The following is a 23,657-nucleotide window of genomic DNA, read 5'->3' on the forward strand; positions in this document are numbered from 1 at the left end:
AATGTCTCCAAACATTTTCCATATGTCCCCTGGGTGGCAAAGGTCCCCAGCTGGGAACCACTGATCTAGATTCTCTCAGAGGTCTCTGGACTAAGCGAGAACCGTTAGAAACTTACAAAATGGAACCATAAGTTTTGTCCCAAGGTAGAACTGCTTTTTTTGTGACTGTGTTTTGGCATTACTCCACCGGCTTCTGTTGAGGAACAATAGAAGAAGCAACCCTCAGAACCTCAGTATTTTAATAACTCTGGGTGTGTTGTTGAGGGCATTGTTAATTACCTCATAGACCAGTCCTTCACCAGGACCCCTGGGAGAAGTGTCTGATTTTTAGGAGCAGTAGTGACTGTGCTCCGCTGGGCAGTTGCTCTGCTTCCACCTTAAAGACACCGTGAGTTACGCAAGTGGTCATAACTTCCTCTTTGCTGTGGTTCTTAAGAGAAGTTGAGTTTCGAATTTGTGGGTTAAACGCTTTATACTACCCATGCTAAATGTTTTATACCAACCTTAACCTTGGCAGGATCTAATTATTTCTACTTTTATTTCCTCACAGGCAACTCTGATTTCATCACCTGCCATACGTACTGTAATGTGCTTTTTTTCTTTTTTATTGAGGTACATATAGTAACATGCACAAATCTTAGTGCACAGCTTGATGAATTTTGACACGTGTATACACTCATGCACCCATCACCCAGATCAAGATAGTAAACATTCTTACTAATGTTTCCAGCTTAGGGAAATGTACATAGTTTTACAAGCCACACCAAATGAATAAAATTATTTTTGGTAATTAGGAAAGTAGAAAACAATACTGCAACATTGAAACTTGCAATTTTTTTTGATTACTAATCAACTTGAATATCTCTCTTGCAATTGCATATTATTTGCTATTGCTCATGTGCGAAATGACCCTTTGTTCACTTACCTATTTGAGAACTCATGTTTTGTTTGAGCTACCAGTGTTAACCCTTTGTTTCAGCTACTGGGTACAAATTGTATTCTTCGATCTATTCTCCAGGCCTACGAAGTCAGACTGGAGTGGGGGCTATCACCCTCACTGAAAGAATCTTTGGGGTCCTGAGCAAGTTACTTCTCTGAAACTCAGTTCCTCATCTACAAAATGGGGGATGATAATATTGAATGTATTGGGTTGTTGAGATCGTTTTATGAAGGACAAATACAAAGCATTTTCATAAAGCCTAGCCAAAAAGATTCTCTCAGTGTTTTTCTCTCTGCATTATGCACTGTGTTGCTTATTACATTGTTAAATATTATTATATCGATAGGAATCTACTTTGTTCTGGGACACTGTTCAATTTTTGTGTAGTTCTGTAACATTTAATTGGTGTTCCATTATTACATATCTCAATATCTAAGGGTTTTAATTTTCCATAATAATCTTTGACATTCTCTTTCACTTATTTGAAACATTTTTTAAATGAATGTTTATGAATTTAAAAAAATATATAATAATTTTCCTTCCTCTTTGGAACCATGTATGTCATTACTGAAATGGTTATACAGTAACCATACAGTTTTATGATACACCATAAAGATCATACACATTCAGTGTTAGGGTTAATACTCAGTATCTTTAAAATTATTTTTAAAAGATTTCTATTTTCATTTATTATTTTAAGTAGGCTCCATCCCCAGTGTGGGGCTTGAAGTCAAACCTGAGACCGAGAGTTGCATGCTCTCCCAGCTGAGCCATCCAGCTGCCCCACTACTCAGGATTTTATATTTTCCTTTATAAATGGGCCATTTTCTTCATTATATTATTTACCTGATTATCATTCCATAGGATTATTATTTTTAGCGTATTTGAGTACCATTAAATTTCTTCACCAAAGCCTCTAATGCCAACAAGTTTTAGCTTATTTATTTTCATTTTGTAGGCATGCAGTGAAATTGTTTTCAACTACTATTTTGGTACACTTCTTTGCAATGTACTTGGTACCTCCGATTTCACTGCATGAAGTAGACATTCTTTTTAACACACCTTCTCATACACTGTTGGTAGATTATAAGTTAGTTCTGGGACGAACATTTTGGCAAGGTCTACCAAATCTTTTTTTTAAAATTTTTTAAAATGTTTACTCATTTTTGAGAGAGAGAGAGAGAGACAGAGCATTAGCAGGGAAGGGGCAGAGAGAGAGGAGACACAGAATCTGAAGCAGGCTCCAGGCTCTGAGCTGTCAGCACAGAGCCCCACGCAGGGCATGAACCCATGAACCGTGAGATAATGACGTGAGCCAAAGTCGGATGCTTAACCAACTGAGCCACACAGGTGCCTCCGTTTTTTTTTTTTTTTTTATGCTTATTTATTTATATTGGAAGAGAGAGAGCAAGTGAGGAAGGGAGGGGCAGAGAGAGAGACAGAGAGAGAGAGAGAGAGAGAGAGAGAGAGAGAGAGAGAGAGAGAATCCCAAGCAGGCTTTGCACTGTCCGCATAGAGTCTATGGGGCTTGAACTCAAGAACCGTGAGATCATGCCCTGAGCAGAAATCAACAGTTGGATGCTTAACCAACGGAGCCACCCAGGAGCCCCAAGGTCTACCAAATCTTAACACAAATATACACTATGGGTCAGGAATTCTGCTCCTCGGTATACATCTAACATATTTACATAAATCCACTAAGCCACAGGCACTGGGACCTTCATGGCAGTGCTATTTGTAATAACTAAATACTGCAGGCTACTCAAATGCTCTTCAACGAGCAAATGAACTATGGTATATTCATACTATGGACTACTATTCCCCAGCAAGGGTGAAGCTAGCCTAAACTACAATATGGATGAATCTCACAAACCTAATTTGAGCAAATTAGGCCAAACATTAAAGGGCACCTTGAATGACTCCAGTTATATAAAATATAAAGTCAGCCAAAACAAATAAATGCTATTAAAAGTCATGGGAGTGGAGGCATTAATGACTGGAAGAGAACATGTGAGGGCCTTCTCAGTTGGTGGTGCTATTCTGTTTACTTGATATTGATGCTAGTTGCACAGATGTGTTCAATTTTTTTTTTAATTTTTTAACATTTATTTATTTTTGAGACAGAGAGAGACAGAGCATGAACGGGGGAGGGTCAGAGAGAGAGGGAGACACAGAATCTGAAACAGGCTCCAGGCTCTGAGCAGTCAGCCCAGAGCCCGACGCGGGGCTCGAACCCACGGACAGTGAGATCGTGACCTGAGCCAAAGTCAGACGCTTAACCGACTGAGCCACCCAGGCGCCCAGATGTGTTCAATTTTGAAAGTCTGTTGAGCTGCACTTACATGCACTTTTCTGTACATATATTATACTTCTATATACAGCTGAGAAACCAACAGAACTCCTGATCTTCCCAGAAGCCTTTCTCATCTTACCTAGTGGCAGTTCCATCTTCAGTTGCTTAGATCCACGATCTCATGGCAACTTCGGGCACAGAGTTGGGCAGTGAGCACCTTGAACAACTGTATTTGGTTATCCTACTTGCACGTTTCTAATGCATTACACACCTTATCTATTTTCTTGATGGTTTTTCTTCCCACCCACTATTATCCCTGCCTCATATCTTAGATCCTTAAGGGCATGGGTTTTTATCTATCTGGTCCTAGCTTTATCTCCGGGACCTAGAATACTACCTGGCACAGAACAGGTGCTCCATAATATTTGTAGAATATCAACTAAAAGAGTAGTAAAGTAAAAAGTTGATGGGAGTATCTTTACCTTTCCTTTTTTTTATACATTTAGAAAAAACTTTTTTCTTAATGTTTATTTACTTTTGAGACAGAGAGAGACAGAGCATGAACGGGGGAGGGTCAGAGAGAGAGGGAGACACAGAATCTGAAACAGGCTCCAGGCTCTGAGCTGTCAGCACAGAGCCGGATGCAGGGCTCCAACTCACGGACCGGACCGTGAGATCATGACCTGAGCTGAAGTTGGCCGCTCAACCGACTGAGCCACCCAGGCGCCCCTTTACTTTTCCTTTCTTTAAAAGGGAGGGGCGCCTGGGTGGCTCAGTCGGTTGAGCGTCTGACTTCAGCTCAGGTCATGATGTCACAGTCTGTGAGTTCAAGCCCCGCGTCAGGCTCTGTGCTGACAGCTCAGAGCCTGGAGCCTGCTTCGGATTCTGTGTCCCTCCCTCTCTCTGCCCCTCCCCGGCTTGTGCTCTGTCTCTGTCTCGAAAATAAATAAAAACATTAAAAAAAAAAAAAAAAGGGAATGCTTCAGGGCACCTGGGTGGCTCAAAGGGTTAAGGATCCAACTTTGGCCAACTAAGGTCACAATCTCACAGTTTGTGGGTTCGAGCCCCATGTCAGGCTCTGTGGTCCAGCTCAGAGCCTGGAGCCTGCTTGGGATTCCGTGTCTCTCTCTCTCTCTGCCCCTCCCCTACTCACACTCTGTCTCTGTCTCTCTCTCTCTCAAAACTAAATAAACATTAAAAAAATTTACTTTAAAGGTAAAGCTTCTTGTGTTTCTTGATCCACTATATAGTTGATTTGACTTAATTTTCAACTCAGAATGAGTTTCAGAACCATGAGAACATAGCCCAGGCTTTACCAGCTATGGGAAAGGTAAACTAAGTACTAGGTGTCAGGGACTAGATATGCAAACTTAAAACACCAAACACACTTGGTGTTAGATATTAAGAAGGCTTTTGCTCTTCTGGCTTCACTTTCTAGAAACGTAAAAGGAAAATAGTAATGCCTGTCTGACATGTTTCATGGAGTTAGAGGACAAAAAGAAAAACAAGATATAAAAACGCTTTGGAAGGGGGCACCTGGGTGGCTCATTTGGTTGAGCATCTGACTCTTGATTTCAGCCCAGGCCATGATCTCACAGTTCATGGGTCTGAGCCCTGCATCGGGCTCCATGCTAGGGGTGTGGAGCCTGCTTGGGATTCTGTCTCCCCCTCTCTGCCCCTTCCTTGCTTATGCTCTCGCTCTCAAAATAAATAAATAAAAAAATTTTAAAATAATTTGAAAAATGTTTTGGATAAGGGAAAAAAGCATTACAAAGAAAGCAAACAAGTACAGGTGTTTTCGTGGGTGTGTGACACAGTTTCAAAGATGTAAGCATTATGATCAAAGTATCTGGGCATACCGCTTCTCAGAAACTTGATCATAATGTAGATAGGAGCAAAGAGAGAAAGTTTTGCAGCATGTGAATTAGTGTTCATTTGCGGAAGGATAATCAAAGGAATATACAGATACGGAAATGAGAAAGAAGGGAAACTAGGCAGACCACACTTTCTCAAGGATCAACCCAGGTATGGTTCATGCAATACATTTCGTTTTTAGGTATACAGGTAGCACATTTTTTTTCCTTGGGGTGAAGTTCCAACGAGTTTAAATAGAAACCAGGCCTTGATTTCTTTTTTTTTTTTTTAAGTTTATTTATTTTTGAGAGAGAGAACACATGCGAGCAGGGGAGGAGCAGAGAGACGAGGGACAGAGGATCTGAAGCAGGCTCTGAGATGACAGCAGAGAGTCCCAGGTGGGGCTTGAACTCACGAACCATGAGGTCATGACCTGAGCTGAAGTCAGATGCTTAACCAACTGAGCCATCCAGGTGCCCCGCCCAGATCTTGATTTCTAAATACCATTTCTCCACAGAAAGGAAGAATGGCTAACGCCAAGGTTATAGCAATAGTAATATTCTGATCATCAAAATGAATGGCAGAATAGATAATACATTGAATTAAAAAGGAACCCATAATAGTATTATTAACAGCTGGAGACAGAGGAGAAGAAAAATTATTCTTTGCAAACGAATTGAAAGAATTGGAGAATCACCATTTACAATCACCACAGCATGAACTGACTTAGGCAAGACCACCACTGGAGGCCAAGTCCATTGGTTCAAATACTATTGGGAAATAGGATGCTTAAACAGCGGTCAAGTGTCAACTCCAGACAAATCACAAAGGGGAAGAGAAAACTGGTATATACTACCTTACTCAAATACAAAGTATACTGGGGTGCCTGGGTGGCTCAGTCGGTTAAGCGGCCGACTTCGGCCCAGGTCATGATCTCGCGGTCCGTGAGTTCGAGCCCCATGTCAGGCTCTGTGCTGACAGCTCAGAGCCTGGAGCCTGTTTCAGATTCTGTGTCTCCCTCTCTCTGACCCTTCCCCATTCATGCTCTGTCACTCTCTGTCTCAAAAATAAATAAACGTTAAAAAAAAAATAAAAAAAAAAAACAAAAACAAAAAACAAAGTATACTGACATTGCGAGCCTCCTAGTGAGATACACTGAGAACACATGTCACCTACTTGGTATTCCTGCCACAGGGAAATTATGTTACAGTAGTGGCTCTCAACTTTTGGTGGGTAGCAGAATTGCCTGGAGAGCTAACAAAGAATAAAGAGGCTCAGGCTCACTGAAGTGAGATAGGATGAAATAGGACAGGGTGTGGGTCTCTGTATTTTCACCATGTTCCTAGATGGCTGTGAGACCCGTCCAACATGATACAGGTTTACAACCAGCAAATTAGAAGAATCCATATATCACAAATGGAGAGACATTCTACCAGGCAACTGGACTATACCCTTCGAAAGTACTGGTTTGAGAAAAGCCAGAGAAAGACTGGCCATATGTTCCCAATTACAGAGACTACAGACTCATAATCACTAAATGCAATGTGTGATCCTGGATCAGAATGGGAAAAAAACCCAAAAGATGTAAAGAACATTACCGAGACAATGAGAGAAAATTGAATGGGAACTGGATATTAGATACACACAATTTGTGAAATATGGCTATTAATCATACAAAACCGCACACTCTCCAGAGGCAGAGATCTGTTTGCTTAGTTGTACACCCAGCACCTGTACAGTGCCTACCACAGTGGGCATTCAAAAATATTTTAAATGAATTAATCTATACTCAAAAAAAAAAAGCCCTACACCTTTCAATGACAGTGCTCTACCAGTTAATGCTGCAAAAAATATCATCAGAGGTATGATTCTTCGTCCTCTCAACTCTCATTTTTATTCCCCTCCCCTCCCCCCACCATTCTGAGATCCTGAAACTCGCTTTCTTTATTCTTTTTAAGCCCAGGCAGAACGAGTCAGTCACATCTTAAGTATGACAGACTGGCTCCACCATTCTGCAGTACCTGATCCCTTTGTATAAACACTTACACCAACACAGTCTCAAAGCAAGGGAGTGAATGTTTATGAGACTGCCCTGAAAATTAGGTGTGGTGATCTACCATCAAATTGTTACGCGATGCAAGAAAGGCAGGGAGCCTAAATAGGTCAGGCTCTGCTAATGAGTATGGAGGTTCTGAGGCACCCACATCTGATAAATATGAGGAGAGACAATTGGAGAACAGATGAATAACTGTCATTAAGTAAACCCTCAGAACCAAGCTCTCTACTTCTGTACTTACTCTTGTGCATTGTAAGATTACATACACAGCAGACTTTAATTACAGCATTCTAATTGCTTAAATGCACCCTGGCACCAATTTTTGATTACAGTTTGAATTTGTAGCAGTAGGGTATTCAGATGAAAAACTAGTCATATTTAGAAAAAAAAAGTGCAAGGTGCTTACAAGGTAATGAAGGATGATAGAGAAGGAAGGACGAATCAGGAGAAAGTTGTGGTCGTGATGTTAAAATTAAGCCTTTTAATATAGAAGCCTGTTAGTAAAATAAATAACTTTATGCTGAAGTTAGTACCCTATCTAGATTTTTTTTTTTGGCATGAGTAAATGTACAATGATACTTTTATTTTCAGGACTATTGTACATCTATCCGATTAGGTTAGTTATTATTTATTATTTTTTCCCAACAGATCATGCCACATTTAAAATATTTTCACCAGCATTCTCCTTCTATGCCATAATTATGAGTTTTTTTATGCTCAACCACTTCTTATAAATGAGAACATCTTGTAACAGAATTTTGGAATAATACTATCAAACACAACAACAAAAACAAGAAACAGTGAAGTCCTAATTATCTGTTCCCAGAGGCTGACAAGTATTAATTCACTGGATCGTCATGACAACCCTATGAGGAGGTAATGTGGGGAGACTGAAGCTGAGGAAGAGAGCAGAGACTGTTGCTCAAGGCCACCCAACCTGTGAATGGAGGAGCCAGGACTCAAACCCAGCCAGTTGGGACCCTCTCTTCTCATTCTCCCCACTTCCCCATGTCGTGCATTGGGCCAAACTTCAGGCAGTCTCTCTAAGGAGCGAACCATCCTGGTTGGTGTCTAACACTCGTGAAATACTGACTTTAGCTGAGAAGTAAATGGCACTCTTACAGTACACATTACACGTGTAACTGTTTGTGGCCAGTTCAAGAGGTTTACCTGAAATGGATATCTTAGTCTATTTCCTAATGAATCCATATTGTAACACATCAGTATTAGGCCTACTTAATTATGAAATGGGAGTCTTCTGTTCAATTTCTTCTATCTGAAAAATATAAAGATAGCCCTTCAAACCTCCTCCTAAAGCCTCCTAAGCATGTGTAACACTTCAAGGGGGCAAAATACATCTGGCTCTAGTATGGGTTAAAAAAAGATGACAGAGAGGTAAACAGATGGACAGAGAGAGAGAGAGAGAGAGAGAGATCTGGTGTGGATACATTTGTTTTGAGAAGTTTCTTTGCCATATTCCTTTTGAAATCCAAGATGTGTGCCTTCAAGAATGTCAACCTAAGCATTTTCAAAAGCAGGAAACATGAAGAAATTTGATTTCTAGAATAAATCGAGAAAACTTCTTACAGTGTCTTTTCATTCATTCCTACATTTTAACACATTGCATTTTCAGCCAAACGGACCATCTATCACCTCTTTCCCCTGTCCAAACATTTCTCATACTATTTTTGTGATTTTTGAGTCAAATTTAGCTGTAATGGTCTTCTTATATCTGATTTCTGAGATAACGTTTTACCAAAAGTCTGAATACTGAGTTTAAATGTTTTAAGATAATTCATGCTAAATGGCACCGCTATGAAATACAGGCCTTTCAATTGCATTTTTAGTAGCTCTTCTCAATGTATTCAACAAATATTTGAGTGCCTACTTGTGCTGGTGATATATCCTATTTGTGAACAAAGAATTCACTTTGTAAATTTACTCTGGCTAGTGCTACCTGGAGGGCATTTTCCTTGTTATTTACTCTGTGACGAGGTTCTTTTACCTCTGTGGGCCTCAGTTTTTTCATCTGAGGACCAAATACCTTCCCCTCTACCATCTCAGGAAGGTGATAAAGGCAAATGATAGAGCACATATGGAAAGTCCCTGAGGATTAAAATTGCCATGCGTTATAAGCTATTATTATGAAAACTTTGATTCTCACCAATGCACAAGGTAGCATATATCCAAATGCTCATGGTTTAAGATGCACATAATTTCAATGTTAGGAAAACAGAGGGAAAAACCACATGAAACAGACAAAGGTGAAATATTTATCATAAAACTCACAATAGCCCTTTAAAATAGGATATTAGATTTCTTTGTTCCTCATAGACTGGCTAGTCTTCAAACCAACTCTGATGTTTAGTGACTTCACTTGGTAAATACTGATGGCTGGTTATTATGAGAAGGCACGCTCCCTATGTGTAGACAGATCTTAAAGCCTGCAAAATTCAATTTCTGTTACTGATCCTTTAAATTATTTCAGCATCTTGAAAAGAGCTTGAGGATTAAAACACATGTGCGTGCATGCACGCGCGCACACACACACACACACACACACACACACACACCCCTTCACTCAAATCCCAAATGCTAAAGCCGCCAGGTTAGCAGATATACTGAATATGTTTAGTTGTTGGTGACTACTCAAATTGTTGTTTGTTGAACTACACGCAATAATTCTGGGACAAGAACCATGAATGGGGTGCTGAAGTAATGGATTGGTTACAGAGGAATATGCTTCATGTTCTGTTAGGTTAAATGGAACTAAGACAATTCCTCTCTGTTATAAATAGGGATAGTAACTGGCTTTTCACGAATGTGTACTTAAAAAAAGTCTCTTTGCCATGAACAGGCAGCTGGAACAGTACTGAATTATCAAAGTGCCTTTCTAGGTTGTAGGAGAATGTTTCTCAAAAAACAGTCACGTTTTCATTATTCAGAAGATCATTTATTAACTTTGGGGAAGATTCATTTCTCCATGTTTCTTCCATCCCTGCTTTTTTTGTTGCCTCTATGGTAATGGTGGCTCCAGTAAGAAGGAAAAAGAAAAGTCAGTGATATCCAAGGTAGTATTGCTGAATGGGTAGGTGGGAGAAAATGCTAGAAGACTCGGATAATGTGAAGTTTTAGGATTAAGTGGATTCCCTCTGCCTATATTCTCAAAGATTCCCAGAGGCCATCAAAAGTTGGTGACTTATTTCTTTGGAATTGCAAGAGAAGATGTTTGAATAGAAGAGCAGAGCAGTGCGTTCACCTATCCTTGTAGCTGATTTTACAGTGATTCTGCTAAATGTTTCCAAAAGATATTTATAGTGAATAGAGCAACAAAAGTTACAGTGCATATGCGGAGACCGCTATGCTTTAAAAATCTGATCACATTATGCCCAAATTGTATTCCAATAAGTCCAGTATATTAAATTTCAAGGTTACAAGTACAATATCAACTCTGGAAAATTGAATTAGGGAGCTGCGACATCTTAAGTAGTGAAAACAAAGTAAGATTGAAAGCTGAAAAAGTCTAATTTTATGGGTGTTACTCAGAACTGATTTTCAATTTAACTGGATCTTTTCACAAGCCCACTTTGAAAAACTGACCCATTGAGTTGCTAGTGTAAACTCCATTTACACACTTCGCCAGTATTCTCGGGGGGGGGGCCCTCTGGTACAGGCCGGGCTCTGTGCCAATGGGTGGGCCATAAACATGAGTAGGAGCTGCCCCGGTCCCGAGAATGTAGTCTGGTTGTTGGTGGCAGACACAGGGACAAACAATTCAACACAATGGAAGGAGAGTTAGGAGAAGTCTTTCAAGGATATTTTGGAGGCTGGAAGAACTGGCCGCTGTAGGACACGCTGGTGGAGGGCCACAAGGGGAGGAAAGACTTGCTTAAGGGGCAGGGACTGGAGCTGATTTCTGAAGGATGAGTGGGAATTAGCCAGTGGGAAATGAAGGGAGGAGAAAGGCAGTCAGCAGGCGAAGTCTATAAAAAAAGGCACAGAAGTTTGAGAAAGGCTGGGAGAGTCAGGGAATGAGGTGTTCTTACAGTTTGACCACAGGGTGAGTGAGGCTCCAGTAATAAGCCAGGCTTTGCGCATCCTCACGTAAGGCGCTGATAGTAGTAATAATAATATATTATTAATAATAGCAAAAATATTAATCGTAACACACTGTGCCAGACACTGTTCGATACATTTTGCACATATTAACTCATGCATTGAGGCAGGAACGATTACTGCTCTCACTTTACCAGTTGATAAAACAGAGGCTTAAAAGTGGAGGCGCCATGCCCAGGTAAGAGCCAAGGCTATGTTGTTGAGCCGAGGCTGCTGTTGAGACGAAACTCTGCCCGGTTGCAGAGTCGTTGCGCCACACAGCCTCTGTAGGCAGCAGGGACCAGCTAAGACTCGGGAAGCACTCAGTCTTGTTGATTTTACTTTCTAAAATGACTCAACCCTGCTACCCCTTTGTCCATTCTTTAATCATTCACTCATTCACTTTTTCAGCCGTTTAACAAACTTTTACCCACGATGTACGTCCTAGGGATTCCGACATAAAGAAAACTTGGTCCCATCCTCACTGTATGAATTTATATTTAATGAAATAGAACTCTGTCACTGCCAAGCATCTCTGCACTCCTTCCCCATACTGCACAGAGTCCCCAAACATAAGAACCTATAGAATAGAGGAAGAAAAGTGGACCAGGTACAGCTAAAGCCTAAACATACATAAAAAGTTTAATGTCGAACAAAACGTAAAATGTAGTCAGCAACTGATCTCAACCAAGAAAAAGACATGCTCAAAAGAAAGAAAGATGTCAAAATAATACAATTAATGCCCTAGTCTTTGGATTATGAATCAACACCTTTTTTTTTTTTGCATTTTTCTTCATTTTCTAAATTTTCTACAATTGACAAGTGTGATTTTTACAAGTGGAAAAAAAAACAACAAACAAACCCATTCTGCCAGTTGTCTTTAAGAGAAGACCTTTTGCTTTTCCAGATAAAGCAATTAGGAATTTTCGACTTCCATTAGCTTTGCCCGGCGAGAAAGGTGATGGAGCGTTTTTCTAACAGAAGGAAAGTGATGAGAAAAAATCTTTATTCTCTTCACACAGCTTTAAAGAGGTAAAGTTCAGCGAACACACTGATTGGTTTTGTCTTTATTTTTATGATTTAAACTCATTCAAGCTTCTTGGTTTTTTGTTTTTTTTTTGGTAATGTTTACTTATTTTTGAGAGCGCAAGTGGGAGAGGGGCAGAGAGAGTGGGACAGAGGATCCCAAGTGGGCTCTGTGCTAACAGCAGCAAGCCTAACGTGGGGCTCGAACTCATAAACTGTGAGATCGTGACCTGAGCCGAAGTCGGATGCTCAGGTGACTGAGCCACCCAGGTGCCCCCAACCTTCTTGTTAAAGAAAATTATAAAAGCATTGCTTAGGAGGCAAAAGTTCCATAATGTCTCTCTCAGAGATAATAGAAATTTAGGCTATGCCATACTTTTTTCTATTTTTTCTTATCGGTACATTTAATATACATAAAAGTAAAAAATAAAGTTAACTACAATCACACTATATTTATAGTTCTGTAACTTCTTTAAAAAAACTTTTTTAACGTTTTATTTATTTTTGAGAGATACAGACAGACAGACAGAGTGTGAGCAGGAGAGAGACAGAGAGAGGGAGTCACAGAATCTGAAGCAGGCTCCAGGCTCCGAGCTGTCAGCACTGAGCCCGACACGGGGCTTGAACTCACGAACCGTGAGATCATGACCTGAGCCAAAGTCAGATACTTAACTGATTGAGCCACCCAGGCACCCCAATAACCTGATTCTTTTTAAATGTGACAGTGTAGTTTCGACACATTTCCATATCAATAGAGCAGGACTAATCTACTCTTAGATGACTACACAATACCCAATCACATGAATGATTTGGCCTTTACTTAATTAATCACCCGTTAAAGTGTATTTAGGCAGTTTCCAATTTCCTACTATTAGAAACAATTATCTAAGATCTTTTTATATTTATCTTTTCATATTTCAATAATTCCTAAAGTTGATGGACAGCTGGGTAAAAAGATATGTTCTTATGTTTTGAAAATTTTTTTTATGTTTATTTTTTTTGAGAGAGACAGAGAGACACAGCATGAGTGAGGGAGGGGAAGAGAGAGAGGGGAGAGAGAATCTCAGGCAGGCTCCACACTGTCAGCACAGAGACCAGTGTGGGGCTTGAACTCACGAAACAGTGAGATCATGACCTGAGTCGAGATCAAGAGTCAGGATGCTTAACCTACTGAGCTCCCAGGCTCCCCGATATATTCTTACTTTTTATGGACGTGGCCCGACTGCCCTCGAAAGCCACATAGACTTTTAAGAGAGCTTTGGCGCCTCTGGGTTCACACACTTAAGTGCAAATGGCATTAAGATTCTGAGGCAATTATGCAATATGTTGTATCACTCTAAGTGTGGTAAGAGTGTGTATCAGGGGTGTTAGGCTGAGACTCTCACTAAGTCTACTAATGAAAGGGCACATCTAAAAAGGTCTCAGTCAAGAAATGGGGTAAGAAGGAGGATAAGAATAAATGTGATTGGATAGGCTTACAATACCTCTAATTTTTAATAGGATTACTAATGCTTGGCTCATTTGTATTTCTACATTTATTTGAGGTACAAAGAGATGGGAACTTATTAGCAAAGAAAAGAGAGCATAGTGAAATCTATTAAGGCATTAATGACCCAAGTTCTCCTCCTTTTTGGTTTGGTATCTACTCCTGCTCAGTCTGAAGCAGAGGAAGTCCGTAATTACTGGCTTAGTACCCAGGTCAACATCTCTTTACTGACTCCGAAGATGTTTCATTTAAAGAATCAGAATAGACCAGGTTTTTTATCTATGTCAGATCTAACATAGACTAATACCCAGGAGGTTTACAGTTGTCACTTTTTGCTTTATTATTTAATGGTATAGCATATATTCACAGCGGCATTTTCACAAGTATAGTTTGAGGTCAGTTAATAAGTATAGCTTGAAAGAAAAATTTCATATGCAAGTAAGTCTGGACAATATCGGGTTAAACAAAATCACACGTCTGCTTATTGAAGAACTTCCTGAAGTCTTGAACGTGTTCAAGGCATGTGGTGAATTTCCAAGAAAGTGGTCTAATACTCAGTTTCTTAAAATCCTTTTGGCAAGAAAATAGCTTATATTCACGAGAGAGATTCTTCAGCTGTAGATTTAAACTATAGTATTCATCTGTGTGTGTGTGATTACAAAAGCCTAATTCTGGGGGTGCCTGGGTGGCTCAGTCGGTTTAGTGTCCAACTTCAGCTCAGGTCATGATCTTGTGGTTGGTGAGTTCCAACCCTGCATTGGGCTCTGTGCGGACAGCTCAGAGCCTGGAGCCTGCTTCAGATTCTATGTCTCCCTCTCTTTCTGCCCCTCCCCCGCTTGCACTCTGTCTCTCTCTTTCTCTAAAAATAAATAAAACATTAAAAAAAAAATAAAAAAAATACCTTTCAAAACCAAAAACTTCTCAATACAGAAAAAGCCTAAGAGAAAGATAAATCGTATATCTAAAATTCGCGCAACAAAATTTGTTTCATCAGCCTCCAAATAAATCTTAAAAAAAAAAATCTCAATTCTGTTTGTGAGATTCCTTGTATTGCAGCATTGCGGAGCTAGGAAAATGTCTGACACTGCTTTTTAGATTATTTGAAGGAGTAACAAGAAGCATCAGTGGATGCTGGGTGTGCTCAGTCTTTCCAAGGTCCCTGGCATCTTTCAGAAATATTATGTCCTTGAAAGTATCATCATAGTATATTGCCCTTAAAATAAACACAATACACATCGACACACAAACATACAAAGGCAAGAATCCTTACGATTTAGGACAGGCCATGGGAAGGTACTGGTGCTATAATAATGGAGCACTCATCACAAATAATGGCCCTTAACAAGAATGCAATAAATTTTTACTGACTGACTGAATGAATGAATGATAAGTACTATGGTTTCTGGAGCTAGGCTGCCTAGTAATTACTCCACTACTAACGACCTATTTAACCATGGCCAAATTACTTAATTTATTTATGTTTCCATCTTCCTCATTTGTTAAAGCAATAATAAATAATAATCCTGGCTGTTGCCAGGATTAAATGAGCTAATGAACGAAAAAAAATCAATGCCTGCTGCTTGGGGAGCTTTCTGTGAAGTCAAGCTGCCATCCTTCTCCTCCTCTTCACCCCAGGGCATGATCTCGACCCCAGGGCACCTCCTGAACCCCAGTTGCTTTGCCTTCTCCTGCCTTTTCTTTAACGTATAAATTTTAAACACAGCAAAAGGGACAAGGCGGCCAATACTATTTGAATTTTCCAAGCGTGTCTTCAAATCACTGACTTGAAAAAAGGGTGGTGGTGACAAATGTTGATTGAGTACTAAAGTCAGATGTGGTCAAGGGGGCCTCCGCAAATGACAACCGGGGCTAAACCTCCGGTCCTGTATCGTGCATCGAGGCTTTTCCAGAGGGCAACAGGTCGTCCAAGGTGGACCACTGCCCACACGCCGAGTGCTTCCAGGCTTCCCCGGTATCAGTTTCGGCGTTTCCACATCATCACCACCTGGCACAGGTGGTTGTTTTGCAAAGGGAAGGTGTGCCCCTCTCCATTCTCACTGAGGAAGCCAAACAGGTTCAAGAGCCCTCACCTGATGGACGACTCAGACAACAGCTCTCTCCTGGGGAACACTTGACCCACACGGCCGTTTGTAACTTTCTGACGGGCTCTGTTCCTCCGTGAGTGCTTGTGCAGTTCGGAAAGGATCTGAGTGCTTTGTCCCCCAGGCCAACCTGTGGAGCCAGTGGTTCCTAGCGTCCAGAGGCACCTGTTAACTACCCTGGGCTAAGAGCATGAGCATGTACAACACAGTTCGGAATGAGGGAAAGAGGGAGCCTATGCTCCAGATGACCCGGATACACCACCTCCATGGGGAGCGGACAGACGACCCCCAGCCATCTGGAAGCAGTATGTGTGGTGGTGAAAGTCAGATTCTGGCATTATACTGCCTGTGATGAATCCTGGCTCCTCCACTAATTCAGCTATGTGACCTTGTGTACCTTACTCAACCTCTCTACCTCAGCATTCCCGTTTGTAAAATGGGAGACAACAGCAGAACGCAGGTATGGTTTGGAGTGGGAAGTAAAGGAATGAATATATGGAGTAAGCACGTATGTATTCAGTACTCGTTAGTGGCAATGACCTGCCTGCTCTTTAACAACAGCCCCTGAGTTCTGACTCACCGAGGACACTTTTATTTTCCTGGAGCGATGACCAAAGAAAAGTCCAGACAAATGAGAGATGCTTTTATAGGCCGGGGTCTCTTGCTGTTGTAATTTTCCAAGGACACTCTGCCCACCTACTAGCTCTGTGACATTAATTAAGCAAATTACTTAACCTGTCTGTACTGCTGTTCTTTTATGTCTAAAAGAGGATCACAGGTTTTCTTCTTTATGGGCTACAGTGAGAATCAAATGCAGTGAAATGTGTACCATTTAGCACAGTACTGGCACACAAAAAATGTACAGAAAGGGCTCTGAAGACATTTCTTTCCTTCCAAGTAGTCTCAGAGCTGGAAAGCAATTTCATACCTTCCTCTGCTCTCCTGTTCTTAAGGCAAAATGCCTTTTTCTGTTTTAACTTCCAGGAAACAAGAGGAAAAATGAAAAGGCATCTTTCTAGAGTTCTCTGTGGACCTTGATTCATATTTCTTAAGGCCAGTTTCAACCCATATTTAACCATTCTGCATGTTTAACACACAGAAAATCCAGGGGTTCTTCAGCTAAAGTGCTCAGGAGAATCACCAGAGAACCTTGTTGAAAAGGCTGATTTCCAGCTCCCTCCTCAATTCTGATTCTGTGGTTGGGAGAGGGGCAAGAAGGCAGGAGTTTGCTTATTCAAAATGAGCATTTGTTGTATATCTGATAAAAGTAGTCAAAGGTCACACAGCGAGAAATGGTGCCCCAATCTCACCTGATCATTGTGAAACGGGAAAAAAATGGCTCAGCAACGCAAAGATCATACAGCTGGTATGTTTCAGAGGTAGCCCTAGCCCTGAGCTTTTCCTTAGAATTACATTTCATTGACAAGAGCAAACACAACAGCATGATTTTTAACATATTTTCTCATGTTGCAAATTACGGCAGAACAGAAATACCGAATCAAGTGAATGGCTCCAAAAGGACGAGGAAACATGAAGCTAAGTTATTGTCATAACTAAGCTAACGTAGACTCTTTTTCAGACAACAAATTTCATTTTCACTGATGTTTAAATTGGGATTTAAAAAACCGGGAGAGAAAACAAGACATCCTCGAGCATTTCCAGTTATAAGCAGTCTCAAACAGTGCTGGCAGGTAGCAGGCATCCAATAAATAACTGCTAAATAAATACTCTCTTATGTACTCAGTTCTAGCCATCATTGACTTTGGCCTATATGCCGATGGCTTGATAACTGAAGTTGACCAGAACTGGTTTTCTGTAAGACTGTTATTGACATTTAATTGATATCTACAATGACTAGAGAAAAATCCAAAAGGCTTTTGACTTTTTAAAATAAAATATCAGACGATACATTAAATTTTCTCCCTTTAGAATCATTCTTACTCATTCTTTGCTGAAAATTGTATTTAGAGTCATCAGAGCTTTGCTAAGTATTATTCAGTAATACCTTGAAAGTGAATTTTTTAGGATTTTAGGTGTTTAATTTCGCAGTAAATTTATATACATTCATAGTTAATACTAGTCAAATTATACAACAGACCAGTGGTTTTGTTTATCGCTTGACTTCTTGGGAAACAAGCATTCATCATCAACAACATTCATTCATTTAATGAGTTGGTCAACAACAATACATTGAATGCCCAATTTGTACCACACTGTGTACATGGGGATTTGCTTTGGAGTGAGCGAAAGTGAAAAATATCTATCCCTTTTTTCAGACTCTTCTGGAATACCCAAACTCAAAAATGAAGCCCAATATTTCTTTCAACACAAAGTTAACAATGGCTTCTTCACTATGCAGTATGGGCAATAACATATACAAAACCATTGGGAACCACACAGTGTTTCAAACGACATACTCACAGGGGTGAATTTTTAAAAGACAGAATCCATATTTACATAGCTATGCAGAGCTTCAGCAACTGTATGAAACTTCATCACAAGTCATATTTCTTGTTCACCAAGCATGCAAAGAGATACTGTGGCTTTGTCAATATTTGCAAAAAGAGCTCTCTTTTCCCACCTATATGTTTCTGTCCTCATTGGAAGGAAGGAACTGACAGAAGGGGACAGCTATCTGTCAGGGAGGAAGAAGTGTGTATAGGGGTGATCAGAGGTGCTGAACACATCAGCACAGTGTGGAAGGAAGCCCCATTCACTGTCTTATCCAGCAATGAGTCCCGAATTAACCATGTCAGTGACTGACTTTCACCCATCGGAAATCCACCTACATGTGTTCTATAGCTGAGACTGTGTTCTCAAAAAACTTATTTACTCCTGTGTCCATGATTCAGCTGATAGTCCTCATGGGCAATATTCTTAAATTATCATGTCTTAAGAAATTACTTAAAAGCTGCTTTACCACACAGCTACCTGATCCTGTTATCATTTACTGGATTCTATAACATCTCCTGGGATTGTGTCTTAGTAGTCATCTGTGTATTACTTAGAAAATGTTCAACTCTAAATTCTTACAACTCATGTTAAAAAAATTATTGCAATAACATTCATAGGTTACAGTGCCTTTCAATATTATATTTTGTAAAAGTTCTAAATTCTTTGACAAGTGACCAAACACTCCCATTTAGAAAGGAAATCTCAGGAACGGACATTCATAAGATGGAGAAGAATTTAAAAGAAATCTACTTTTCAGTACTTTCTGAAGACAAAGGGAATTTAGCATACAAAGCTACAAGAGAAATATCATGAGTTAAAATTTACATCCTATCTTTCTTTACATAGCAACGCAGTGAGGAAGCAATCAAGAAGACTGTTTCACTGGACCATGGCCAGCTAGGTGGTGAAAAATATAACAAGGGGCAATTGTATTTCTCCTCATAGGAGATGATGACCAACTGTGGTTTATGAAATGTTTTCTTCTGACTCAGTAAATCCTGTATTTGCTATGTAAGTATCTACTTATCAGTCAACTCTTGGAGTTCTTCAGAAAGCTCAAGTCTCGACAAAGAGAGGCTCTAATAAAGTCTTTAGTGCTGAAGACATTTTACTTTCCCCATAGAATTAGCCAAAAACTCTGATTTGAATACTTTTGCTTGTAGCCAAGAGGGATTAACAGGGACTGGATTTACCTTCTCACCACACCCCCCCCCCAAAAAAAAAAAACTACACAACTAAAAAACAAGCCAATAAATATGAAACAAAAGTTTTGAAAACACTGAATAAAAGGTGGGGTGCCTGGGTGGCTCAGTCAGTTAAGCATCCGACTTCGGCTCAGGTTATGATCTCACAGTCAGTGAGTTCAGGTCCCGCATCGGGCTTTGTGCTGACAGCTCAGAGTCTGGAGCCCGCTTCAGAGTCTGTGTCTCCCTCTCTCTCTGCTCCTCCCCCACTCACGCTTTGTCTCTCTCTCTCTCTCAAAGATGAATAAATGTTAAAAAAAAATTTAAAAGAAACACTGAATAAAAGGCAACAAAGGACAGTGAACCTTGAATGAGGTGAACCCCATGACAGCACCCACTTATTGCCATGAGAATGTTTCTAGGCTGTGAAGGTGTTACACAGATGGAGCATGGTGGATTCTCTGAGTTGAGGAGACAGAGCTGAGAGACTGGGGTGGCCAAAATGGATAGAATTTGCAGGACAGAATGCCAAAAAAAGGAGAGCTGCACAGAGAGAATCCTGAAGAAATGCAAAGTACTGATCACTGCATACATGGAAGGAGACTGCCCAAGGTTGGGGAAAGAATTATCCAAGAGGATGGAAGGGAAGGGTACCTGGTTTTCTCACAAGACTGGTTCCCCATAGAAAAAACTCATAATTCATTGGACATTGAGTAGAGTACTTAGGAGGGTCTTGCCTCAGTAATGGAAAATAATTAGTTTTAGAATGAACACTGCTCTGGGCCAGTCTAACAAATAATAAAACTAAGAGTTGAAAACAACAACAACAAAAGGTCTAACTAATTACATTTTATCCCAAAACCAATGTCAAAAATATTTACAGGAATATAAAAATATGCAGCACCCAAAAAGTTAAATTAAACAATGTCCAACATCCATTCAAATATTATCAGGGATGCAAAATATGCAGGAAATAGGCAGGAAAACATGACCCATAATGAGGAGAAAATTGAATCAGTCAAAATGTACCAGAACTGACCCAGATATTAGAATAAGCACAGAAAGGCATTAAAACAATTAGTATAACTGTATCTCATATTTCAAAAAGGGGTCACATGCAAAATACAAAAAAGATCCAAGTCAAACTTCTAAAGATAAAAACTCAGTATACTGAATGAAACCAATGGCAAATTAGATTTCAAAAGAAAAGATATAAAATTGAAGACAGAGCAATAGAAACTAGCCAAACTAAAGCATGCACACAAAAATAACTAAATGAAAAGAGCATCACTGGATTGTGGGATAATTTCAGGTCACCCAGTATATGTGTAATTGGAATTTGCAAAGGAGGTATGGATGGATGGGAACAGAGAAAAATATTTGAAGAAAAAAATAGCTGAGATATTTCCAAAATTCATGAAAACTAAAAACACACAAATCCAAGATGCTCAATAAACATCAAAAACAAGAAACATGAAAAAAGCTATACTGTAGCACCTCGTAATCAAAAAAGCAGGGATAACAAGAAAATTTTAAGAGCAGGCAGAAGTATCAAATATTTACACAAAAAACATCATGTGCATCTATAACATATCAAAAAGTAAAATGTATTGCCCTGATAGCATAAAGGCTCACAGGGGAGAGACAGAAATATACTATTGTCAGGTTCTTGTGCTACATGTGAAATGGTACAACAGCACTTCGGAGTAGACATAATGAGTTACAGATGTATACTATAAACCCTAAAGCAACCATGGAAATAACAAAGTTATAGCTAATAATCCAATAAAAGAGATAAAATAGAATCATACAATACACAATAAATGCAACAGAAGGCAGAGAGAGGAAAAAAAATAACAGATGGGACAAACAAAAAATAAATAGGAAGATGACAGACTTAAACTTAACTATGTCAAAAATCACATTAAATGTAAACAATATATAAAACCAGTTAAAATACAGTGATTGCCAAAATGCATAAAAAAAATCAATCACAAGAAACATAAAGAAAGCTATACCAACACACCTCATAATTGAAAGCAGTGATAAAACTGATAGAACATTCCACTGAGTGACAACAGAATACATTCTTCCCAGTGTACATGGATAATTTACCAAGATGGAGCATATTCTGGGCCATAAAACAGGTCTCAATAAATGTAAAAGGATTTAATTTCCACAAAGTGTGTTCTCTGACCACAGTGGGATTATACTAGAAATAAATAACAGACAGATCTCTAAAAATCCCCAAATAAATATCTGGAAACCAAACTGCACTTTTCTAAATAACATGAGGCCAATGAAGATATAGGAAGGAGGAATTTGGAAATATTTTGAAACAATAAAAATGAAAACACAACATATCAGAATTTGTGGGACACTACAAAATCACTATTTAGGGGGAAATTTTTATACTAAATGCCTATATTAGAAAAGAACATCTTTAAACAGTGATCTCAGCTTCTATCTTAAGTGGCAAGAATAAGGAGAGAAAATTAAGCCCAAAGAAAGGGGAAGAAAGGAAAAATGATAAAGGTCATAGCAGAAATCGATGAAATAGAAACCAAAAATACAACAGAGAAAACCATTGAACCAAAAGCTGGTTCTTTGAAAAGCTCAATAGTGATTGACTTTTAGCCAGACTAATTAGAAAAAAAAGAGAAAGACATCAATTATTAATATCAGGATCAAAAGAGGTAACAACATTACAGACTGCACACATCAAAAGACCAATAAGGAAATATTATGAACAACTATGCCCATAAATTTGACAGCTAATAAAAAAGCATGCAGACTAGAAAGGAAGAAGTAAAACTAAGCAGATGCCATGATCATCTATAAAGAAAATTTGATGGAATCTACAAAAAGCTACCAAAAATGATAAGTGAGTTCAGAAAGGCTGTAGGATTCAAGAATAATACACAAAAACAATTGCATTTCTATAGAATTAGTAATGAACATTCAGAAACTGAGATAAAAAGATGTCACTTACGATTTTATAAAATAATATGGAAGTCTTGGGGACAAATCTGACAAAAGATCTATATGCTGAAAACTATAATCACTGCTGAGAGAAATAAAAGATGACCAAAATATATGGGGATATATACTGTGTGCCATGGGACTGATGACTCCATACTTCTAGGTTGTCAATTTTTTCTATAGTAGTCTACAGACTGAGTGCAATCCTCATGAAAATCTTATTAGGTGTTTTTCATTTTTTTTGTTTTGTTGTTTTTAGAAATTGTCAAGCTGATTCTAAAATTCATATGGAAATGTAAAAACAGAATAAACGAGACAACTTTGAAAAAGAACCATGCTAGAGTTTGTTTTGATTTTGAGACACAATATAAAGCTATAGTCATCAACACAGTATGTCATGGGCATAAAGGTTGACAATTAACGAAACCAACTACAGAGTCCAGAAATAAACTCATGCACATGTGGACAACTGATTTTTGAAAACGACTTTGGAAAACAGAGTGGCAGTACCTTAAAAAGTTAAGCATATCTGCCATGTGATCTAGCCATTCTGCTCCCAGGTATTTGCCCAAGAAAAAAGAAAGCATGTGTATAAACAATAACTTGTACATGAATGTTCATAGCACTTTTATTTGTAATCGTCCCCAATGAATGCATCATTTCGCAGTATATAAATGTATCAAATCATCTTACTGTACTCCATAAACTTGCTGTTCTATGTCAATTATATCTCAGTAAAGCTAGGAAAAAAACGAAAAAAAAAATCACAGGGGAATGGAAAAACAATTTAAGGTACCTCCATACAGTGGAACACTTCAGCAATAAAAAGGAATGGTCTACTGACACACCCAACAACAGAGATACATCTCAAAATAATTATGCTCATTGAAAGAAGACCAGAAAGATTATCTGCCGTACGATTCCATCTATATACACTTCTAGAAAATGTAGACTACTGTGAAAAAAAAGCAGATTTGTAGTTGCTGGGTCTATTCACTCTCTTGATTTTGGTGACCAGCTCATGGCTATTATATATGTTAAGACTTAACAAAACTGCACACTTTAAATATGTGCATTCAATTATTTCTGATAAATGAGTTTTAACAAAAACTCTGCCCGTACCGAGTCCTCAATCATTTAAAGCTGTATGTGTGCAGTGAGCCATACTTAACATTCTGGAGGTCC

General features: G+C 39.2%; 1 protein-coding gene across 6 annotated transcripts in view; it reads right to left on the reverse strand.

Annotated features, from left to right (window-relative positions):
- FRMD4B (FERM domain containing 4B) overlaps window positions 1-23,657 on the reverse strand; it is a 325,040-nt gene that overhangs the window by 77,818 nt on the left and 223,565 nt on the right. The gene's annotated exons all lie outside the window — the stretch shown is intronic.

The sequence above is a fragment of the Lynx canadensis genome, chromosome A2 (genome assembly GCF_007474595.2).
Source record: "Lynx canadensis isolate LIC74 chromosome A2, mLynCan4.pri.v2, whole genome shotgun sequence".
In the NCBI taxonomy this organism is placed as follows: domain Eukaryota; kingdom Metazoa; phylum Chordata; class Mammalia; order Carnivora; family Felidae; genus Lynx; species Lynx canadensis.